Source organism: Rhynchophorus ferrugineus, unplaced genomic scaffold (assembly GCF_030347505.1).
Source record: "Rhynchophorus ferrugineus isolate W39M unplaced genomic scaffold, kcgeb_rfMv2 rfM639, whole genome shotgun sequence".
Lineage (NCBI taxonomy): Eukaryota > Metazoa > Arthropoda > Insecta > Coleoptera > Curculionidae > Rhynchophorus > Rhynchophorus ferrugineus.
Genome location: NW_027473216.1, coordinates 18723 through 27500, shown reverse-complemented (window position 1 = coordinate 27500; position 8778 = coordinate 18723). Strand labels below are relative to the sequence as shown.

The 8778-nt window shown below is 43.9% G+C and overlaps 2 non-coding genes across 2 annotated transcripts; both read right to left on the bottom strand.

The window, feature by feature from the left end:
* Positions 1-412: 412 nt before the first annotated feature.
* LOC143206303 (5.8S ribosomal RNA) lies at positions 413-567 on the bottom strand. The gene has a single exon (XR_013008286.1). It is a non-coding gene; the product is annotated as a 5.8S ribosomal RNA (ribosomal RNA).
* Positions 568-1275: 708 nt separating this feature from the next.
* LOC143206304 (small subunit ribosomal RNA) lies at positions 1276-3264 on the bottom strand. Its single transcript, XR_013008287.1, has one exon. It is a non-coding gene; the product is annotated as a small subunit ribosomal RNA (ribosomal RNA).
* Positions 3265-8778: the final 5514 nt, after the last annotated feature.

Sequence of the window (8778 nt, the reverse complement as noted above, 5' to 3'; positions counted from 1 at the left end):
AATATGCGTGGCGCTCGTAATCATCATAATAATGAAGATTAGGAGCCAATACGAAATATAAAAGTTTAGAATGGAAAAGACGCGCCGTCGAAAAACGGTGTTTTCTCCCTCGTATTCGAGAGACAACGCACCTACGATCCGACGTCGATTAAAAACTAATTTTATCGGATACGACGATCGTATTAATGGTGCGCGCTACGTTTATCACAAAAACGTGCGAACGACCGTTTTAAACACGTCTCATCCCTTTCATATTCGTACGACCCGTACGAGAGAGTTAGGTCACACGTACGGGTCCGCTGTCACGTTTTAGAACGTCGCGATCGAATCGCGCTTATACGCTCAGCACGCTCAGACATTTCTCGTCGATCGCGAAGATCAAAGAAAATCCGAGCAGTCTTGAAATGAGATACGACCCTCAGCCAGGAGTGGTCCGGGTATGAGATCCCAGGACCGCAATGTGCGTTCGAAATGTCGATGTTCATGTGTCCTGCAGTTCACAAGTTGACGCGCAATTAGCTGCGTTCTTCATCGACCCACGAGCCAAGTGATCCACCGTTTAGGGTAATCTTTTTTTAAGTTAGGTTTTAAACGCATATCGAAACGTTTCTATTATAAGACGACGACGACGACGACGACGCGCGCTCACGTCATAGACAGCGCTTGCGCCCCTTTCGCAGCCGCCGTCGACTTTAAAACGCTCTTACGGTTTATTTTCGTCTTCTCCACTACACACAACGAGAGGAGCGGAGACAGACTACTCGAAATGGTGACGTTCGTTGTAAATTTTCGTCGTCTCACCTCGTACGACAACAAAAGAGCATACGCTGATCATAGTTTGGCAATATTTTCGTAAACTAAATCTCACCCTTTTGGAATGAAACAAACGAAGGGTGATAAGATTTTCGTAAACTAATCACATTACCGATCATCGTATATGTTCGTCGATATGAGGATCGAAACGTCGATTAGAAATATAATTGGCAAAATCGTTTTATTTTGCGCTCGATTTGTCCATTTATAACGAAATCCGTCGTAGGCCGACGATTATTACTCGTCGTCCTATATAACAACATCTTCATCGTATATATCTCCGCTTTCGGGCGTACATCTTTTAAAACCATATATTATAGGTACCCGAAAACAGCTACGTTGACGACGTCGAAATTCGATCGGAACTTCCGAACTTCGTAGATGGCTCTTTAACGTTCGACAATGATTTTTACAGACTTGTACGTTTACCTATTATATATATATAGGCATAACAACACACTGTAATGATCCTTCCGCAGGTTCACCTACGGAAACCTTGTTACGACTTTTACTTCCTCTAAATGATCAAGTTTGGTCATCTTTTCCTACACATCGACGACGCCGAAACGCCATCGCGTGTCGATCCGAAGACCTCACTAAATCATTCAATCGGTAGTAGCGACGGGCGGTGTGTACAAAGGGCAGGGACGTAATCAACGCGAGCTTATGACTCGCGCTTACTGGGAATTCCTCGTTCATGGGGAACAATTGCAAGCCCCAATCCCTAGCACGAAGGAGGTTCAGCGGGTTACCCGGGCCGCTCGGCCAGGGAAGACACGCTGATTCCTTCAGTGTAGCGCGCGTGCGGCCCAGAACATCTAAGGGCATCACAGACCTGTTATTGCTCAATCTCGTGCGGCTAGAAGCCGCCTGTCCCTCTAAGAAGAATAGTTTGTACGCCGACAGTAAAAACCGCGCACGAACCGCGAAACCCGAAAGCAACGCGGCCGGCGGGCCTTTAGGATGTCAAAAAGCGCCTAGTTAGCAGGCTAGAGTCTCGTTCGTTATCGGAATTAACCAGACAAATCGCTCCACCAACTAAGAACGGCCATGCACCACCACCCACCGAATCAAGAAAGAGCTCTCAATCTGTCAATCCTTCCGGTGTCCGGGCCTGGTGAGGTTTCCCGTGTTGAGTCAAATTAAGCCGCAGGCTCCACTCCTGGTGGTGCCCTTCCGTCAATTCCTTTAAGTTTCAGCTTTGCAACCATACTTCCCCCGGAACCCAAAAGCTTTGGTTTCCCGGAAGCTGCCCGTCGAGTCATATTAGGGAACGTCGACGGATCGCTAGCTGGCATCGTTTAAGGTTAGAACTAGGGCGGTATCTGATCGCCTTCGAACCTCTAACTTTCGTTCTTGATCAATGAAAGCGTTTTTGGCAAATGCTTTCGCTTCTGTTCGTCTTGCGACGATCCAAGAATTTCACCTCTAACGTCGCAATACGAATGCCCCCATCCGTTCCTATTAATCATTACCTCGGGGTTCCGAAAACCAACAAAATAGAACCGAGGTCCTATTCCATTATTCCATGCATACAGTATTCAGGCGAAATTTTAGCCTGCTTTGAGCACTCTAATTTGTTCAAAGTAAACGTGCCGGCCCACCTCGACACTCAGTAAAGAGCACCGCGGCAGGATTGAGTTGGGCCGTCGTAACCACGACGCGCACAACACGCACGCCGAAACGCACGCGCGACGGCGACGCGACACGACTAAGCCCACCGGCAGGACGTCTCGCGAAAAACACGCCAGTTAACACCGCGAACGATGAACCGGCGGCGCGAGACACAAATTCGACTACGAGCTTTTTAACCGCAACAACTTTAATATACGCTATTGGAGCTGGAATTACCGCGGCTGCTGGCACCAGACTGGCCCTCCAATTGATCCTCGTTAAAGGGTTTAGAGTGTACTCATTCCGATTACGGGGCCTCGGATGAGTCCCGTATCGTTATTTTTCGTCACTACCTCCCCGTGCCGGGAGTGGGTAATTTGCGCGCCTGCTGCCTTCCTTGGATGTGGTAGCCGTTTCTCAGGCTCCCTCTCCGGAATCGAACCCTGATTCCCCGTTACCCGTTACGACCATGGTAGGCGCAGAACCTACCATCGACAGTTGATAAGGCAGACATTTGAAAGATGTGTCGCCGGTGCGAGACCGTGCGATCAGCTTAAAGTTATTCAGAGTCACCAAGTTGTACGATGACGAGCGCGAACCCGAAACCGATTGGTTTTGATCTAATAAAAGCACTCCTTCCATCTCTGGTCGGAGCTCTGTTTGCATGTATTAGCTCTAGAATTACCACAGTTATCCAAGTAATTGTGGGTACGATCTAAGGAACCATAACTGATTTAATGAGCCTTTCGCGGTTTCACCTTAATTCGGTATGTACTGAGACATGCATGGCTTAATCTTTGAGACAAGCATATGACTACTGGCAGGATCAACCAGGGAACTGTTCTTATTATTTTATCGACACGAAGCAGATAAAACAAATACAGACACAGTTTATTTTATAAGTTTGACTTATAAAGAAACGTGTGCGTAAGACGACGATATATAATATATATCGACGACTAATAAAAAGGAGGTGCATGATAGCGCGCCTAGACGACGGAAAAACCGGTCCGAGGCGCCACGCTCTTACATTTTAATATTAGTTGTCTAATAAAACAAAACGATATCATCATCTTAGACACATCTTTTGTTTTTTTTATACACAACCGATCGACTAGGCACCCAATTATCTCGATTATCGACGACGATCGTCGACTACGTCGAAAATTGGATGCCGCAAAATATCGTTCGGCGTTTATAAGACCTCGAAAAACATTCTCTCCGAACCCTTCGCTAGATAGAAATATATAAAGCGACAAGGAAACCTCGTACGAGAAACGTTTCGTGATTTTTTATTTTATTCTCGCTCGGAGAGCAGAGAGCTATCGCAAAATGTGTTGCTGTTTTATGAACGTTCCGATGAAAAACCGATACGTCCATAAAAATAATAATTCCAATCGCATATGAATCGTGGATCATCTTCTTCTAACGAAGCCGAATGTTCCCGCCGAATTCGCGATCTCGCAGTGATACCGTCGTCGTCGTCGTACGCTTCCCGATATATCGAAAAAAACCGACCAGGAAGAACAACGAAACGACGATACAAAATCGCGAGAGCGTTACGAATATATAATAACACGACGAAATACGCTTTTTATTTAGATAAATAAAAAAATACGGTTCGGATCTTATATATTAACATATAATATGTAATACCACCTTCGCTGATCAAAAGCCACTCGGTAAAAGTGTCACAGCGCCGGTCGACCCGACCCGTCGTATCCGTCTCTCGTATCGCCCCACGTAGAAGCGCACACGATTTAAGCGCGGGTCTCTCGCCAGCTATCGGAAATGTATGGGTGTTTTAGAACAGATCGTTTATACGGACGTTGCGCAAATTTTTCGTTTTTACGTCTGCCCGTTCTCGTTATTATCGGAATGTTCCGATGAATAAACTTTAGCTTTAGACAACGTGAACTTCTAAAGCAATAATTTTAACCTCTCGTGTTAATACGTCCTCAGGCCGTTTCTAGACTGCCGATCACGTTCTTTAAAAGTCGGAAAATTCCGATCCATAAAATTATGCTAGTAGAATGTAAAGATCCTTCATAGGATGGATACTGTCACATATCGATACGGCGATCGGAGTAAAACTGTTCTCACGTATTTCAGGACATTTTAGGTTGTTACGTCGGCCCGTTCGTTATTATCGGTATATACCTATGAATAAATGTTTTGCTTGTAGAACGTAAGATTCCAAAAGAATGATTCGCCGAAACGATGGTGCACCCTTACGATCGGATATTTGCCGCTTATTGGCCATTTTCTATAATTCATCCGTTAGATATCGTTTATCGACTACGGATAAGGTTTTCCGATATCAGAATGTTCCTAAGGATGATTCGAAAGTGATTTGAACGAAGAATTTGATAGAATGAATCCTTTATTTATCCATTGAGTACAGGGTACGGAGTGTCTGCGGGGTCAGCTAATATATTATATTTCTCTCTCGACGTAATGGTAACTCGAAGTCCGAACCGCGCTCATGAAGCTCGGTTTCAATCCAATCCATGTTGGTCGGTTCCTCGAGAGGAACGCCGTATCTTCGCGGTCGACCGCCTAATGAATCAGGTGGTAAAAGTCCAAGCCCAGCGCGGCAACGGCAGGCGCGTTCAACGTTTTAACTGCCAATTCTACGGTCATTCATCGGCCAACTGTAAAGCCACTCCGGCCTACGTCAAGTCCCAAAGACAGAAATTCCCCGCCGAAATGCACCAACTGTTGAGAACCATACACCGCAAATTACTCGGGATGCAAGTGCCGACCTACTCCAAAAACAACCAAACCCAAAAGACCAATTCCTCCCCCCACTCATGTACGGGGAACTCAAGATAACAGTCGTCTGGCTGGTCTGGATTCCACTAGAACACGAACCCGATCTCCATTGGCGAAATACTCTTCGGAACATATTCAGATGACCAAGGAGATTTTCAGGCCATTTTCAACGCCATCAACCACACAGCTATTGGAAGAATTACTATCGGCCGGGATAATAGATGAGTTGGAACTTGGGCTTATTGCTCCAAGCGAACCAACTCACTACTCCTCCAATCGACCGACAATAATTGACTTTTTTATCTATCAAAATTCGAATCAAGCCTCTGACCTGCAAGTACTCCAAGATATCGATTCTGACCACAGGCCTATCCTCCTCACCCACCATCAGCGATTTTCCACTGAGTTCCACTGTCCCCAAGCAAGGTCAACCTAGTAAACGAAAAAAAAAGTATCTTCTCTTTGACGATCCTCATTATATTAGGACGATAGTTCCATTCTAAATTCTTGATTAATTACAGTTCCTATTTGTTCATTTCGAGACGTTCCCGTGATTAATACTTATCGTGTAGAAATTAGCCACAATCCACAATTAGCCACAGTTAGGAAAAATAAATTAATTATCATATAGTCATAAACGTAATAAAAATGAATACACATATTTTCGAAGTCACTCCAGAAATACTTTACCTTATTTTTAAATAACAATCTCGGGCCGTACCATTTTTACAAAACTTATTCTATATACTTACTATATAACAGATTATAATGATATAATATAATTCAATACAATAACTACAATATATATATATATATCTGAAAATTCTGTTTTTATAAAATGTCAGCTACTGTTTAACATTTCATTTTTTAAAATGTATATCCAATTGTGGTTCTGAAAAGAACCGATTTTGCAGGTAAGTAGTATATTGAAACACACATAGGTATGTGAATTAATTTACTTAGAACTGGTATATTTGGTGACTGCTTTGGTACCTTCGCTAACGGCGTGCTTAGCCAACTCACCGGGTAACAATAACCTAACGGCGGTTTGGATTTCTCTGCTCGTGATCGTTGATCTCTTATTGTAATGGGCGAGACGCGACGCTTCGGCGGCTATCCTTTCGAATATATCGTTCACGAAAGAATTCATGATCGACATGGCCTTGCTGGAGATACCCGTATCGGGATGAACCTGCTTTAAAACTTTGTATATGTAAATCGCATAGCTTTCCTTCCTCCTGCGCTTCTTTTTCTTGTCGCTCTTAGAGATATTTTTCTGGGCTTTTCCGGCTTTCTTGGCCGCCTTACCGCTTGTCTTCGGTGGCATTTCGAAATAAAAATCCCGACGTCTCACGTACCTCAAAGAGTACTTAACTAAAAAAATGCCTTTAATTCTAGAACTTATAACATTCGAAGGAACACTTCTAAGCCCCGCCCATAGCCCGAGTTAGAGTCTGATTGGTCGCGTATGATATAACGAGTTTGGCTCGCGGACAAAATTCCAGGCCGATCTGTAAGAAATTTCCAGTACCGTTTTTGATTTAAAGGTGAGCAGTATCTAACAACGATCGAGATTAACATGTCCGGACGTGGTAAAGGCGGAAAAGTGAAGGGAAAGGCGAAGTCTCGTTCCAATCGTGCGGGATTACAATTTCCTGTCGGTCGTATTCACCGACTTCTAAGGAAAGGAAATTATGCCGAACGCGTAGGGGCCGGTGCTCCCGTTTACTTAGCTGCCGTAATGGAATATCTGGCGGCCGAAGTTCTCGAGTTGGCGGGTAACGCCGCTAGAGACAACAAGAAAACAAGGATTATCCCTAGGCATTTACAATTGGCCATCAGAAACGACGAGGAATTGAATAAACTGTTATCTGGCGTTACTATTGCCCAGGGCGGCGTCTTGCCTAACATTCAAGCAGTATTATTGCCTAAAAAGACAGACAGCAAAACCAAATAGATAACGCAAACCGTTTAAAGTTTTGCATACGCCCTTTAATATCGGTCCTTTTCAGGGCCAACAAAATCGTATAAAAAAGAAGTTAGAATACGCGTTCTTATTAAAGAATAAATATTAACTAGAAAATTTATAAATAATCTGATCTGTACTGAATATTCCTTTATTACTGTTTTAGAGTATCGATCGATCGGTTCCCTAATTAGTTACGGCTCTATCTAGAAAATAATCATTTAAGTAATAATAAGATAATAAATAAATTATATAAATATTCTTTCTTTTATAAAGTTATATTGTGGTTCTGAAAAGAACCGTTTTTTTTTTCTATTAAAAAAATACGGTCTTGGACGAACGTATTTTTTAGGGAAGTCGTAGCACGTCCAGGAGTGTCGGGATATTTGTAATTTTCAACTCCGTGTCTTCTTGATCTGACGATGAAATGTGTCGCCTGTTTAATATATCGTCATACGTAGTAGAAATAGTTTTATTTCTTTTTCTTTGGTGATACTGGTTTTTTAGTTTTCGCACCTTCACCAGCGGCAACACGAACAGTTGAGGTCGTCGTCTTAGCACTTTTCGGTTTAGGCGCCTTGGGCTTTTTCGTAGGTCCGGCTTTATTAGATTTTTTCGCTTTGGAAGGCGATTTCGGGGATCTTGCGGCCGTGTTGCTTTTTGCTGCTTTCGAAGATGAACTATTAGCGGCGGCATTGGAAGCGGACGTAGTCGTGGCGGCGGTAGATTTCTTTCCTGTTTTCTTTTCGACGGCTTTTTTGGCAGAAGCTTTTTTCTCGGCCAAAGTTGCAGATTCACCTTTCTTACTTTTAGCTGTGGTTTTCTTAGTTGAGGCGGAGGCGGCGGTCGTCTTTTTTTCCGTTTTCTCTGAGGTTTTTTTGGCAGACGCTTTTTTACCACCGGCTGTCGTAGCTGTCGCGGCACCTCCTACTGGTTTTCGTTTATTTTTCTGTCCGGTTTTGGCAGTGGCCGTTTTTCTTTTCTTCGTACCTGCGGCTGTCGTACCTCCTGCTTTACGTGCCGAAGCCGCTAATTTAAATGATCCGGAAGCTCCTTTGCCCTTCGTTTGTACCAAAACACCCGAAGCGATCCACGTCTTTATATATTTCTTTATAAAGGGCGATAATTTGTCAGCATCCACTTTGTAATTGGCCGCTATGTATTTTTTAATAGCTCTGAAGGAAGTTCCGCCTTTCTCTTTCAATCCTTTAATTGCACTCGTTACCATATCAGCGATCGGAGGATGACTAACTTTCGATTTAGAACTCTTCGCCTTGCTCGAAGTGGATTTTTCTTTCTTCCCTCCTGCAGACGAACCTGCGCTACCGGCTGTAGCTGATGCGGCTCCCGTAGCCGACACCGAAGATGAATTCGACCCGGCCGGTGTGCCTGTTGACGATGCGTTAACAACGGCGGCGGAATTTCCTCCACTCCCTTGATTCGACGAAGGAGAAACCGCTTGTCCGCTAATATCGACGTCCGACATTCTGATATAATTTCTTAATTTTCTTATAAGAACGTTCTAATCACGATTCGTTTGACAAAGTTACGTACGTGCGTATGCTTCTCGTTCGCGTATTTTAACTGTCTGGCGGTCGCTCTCATTTAAT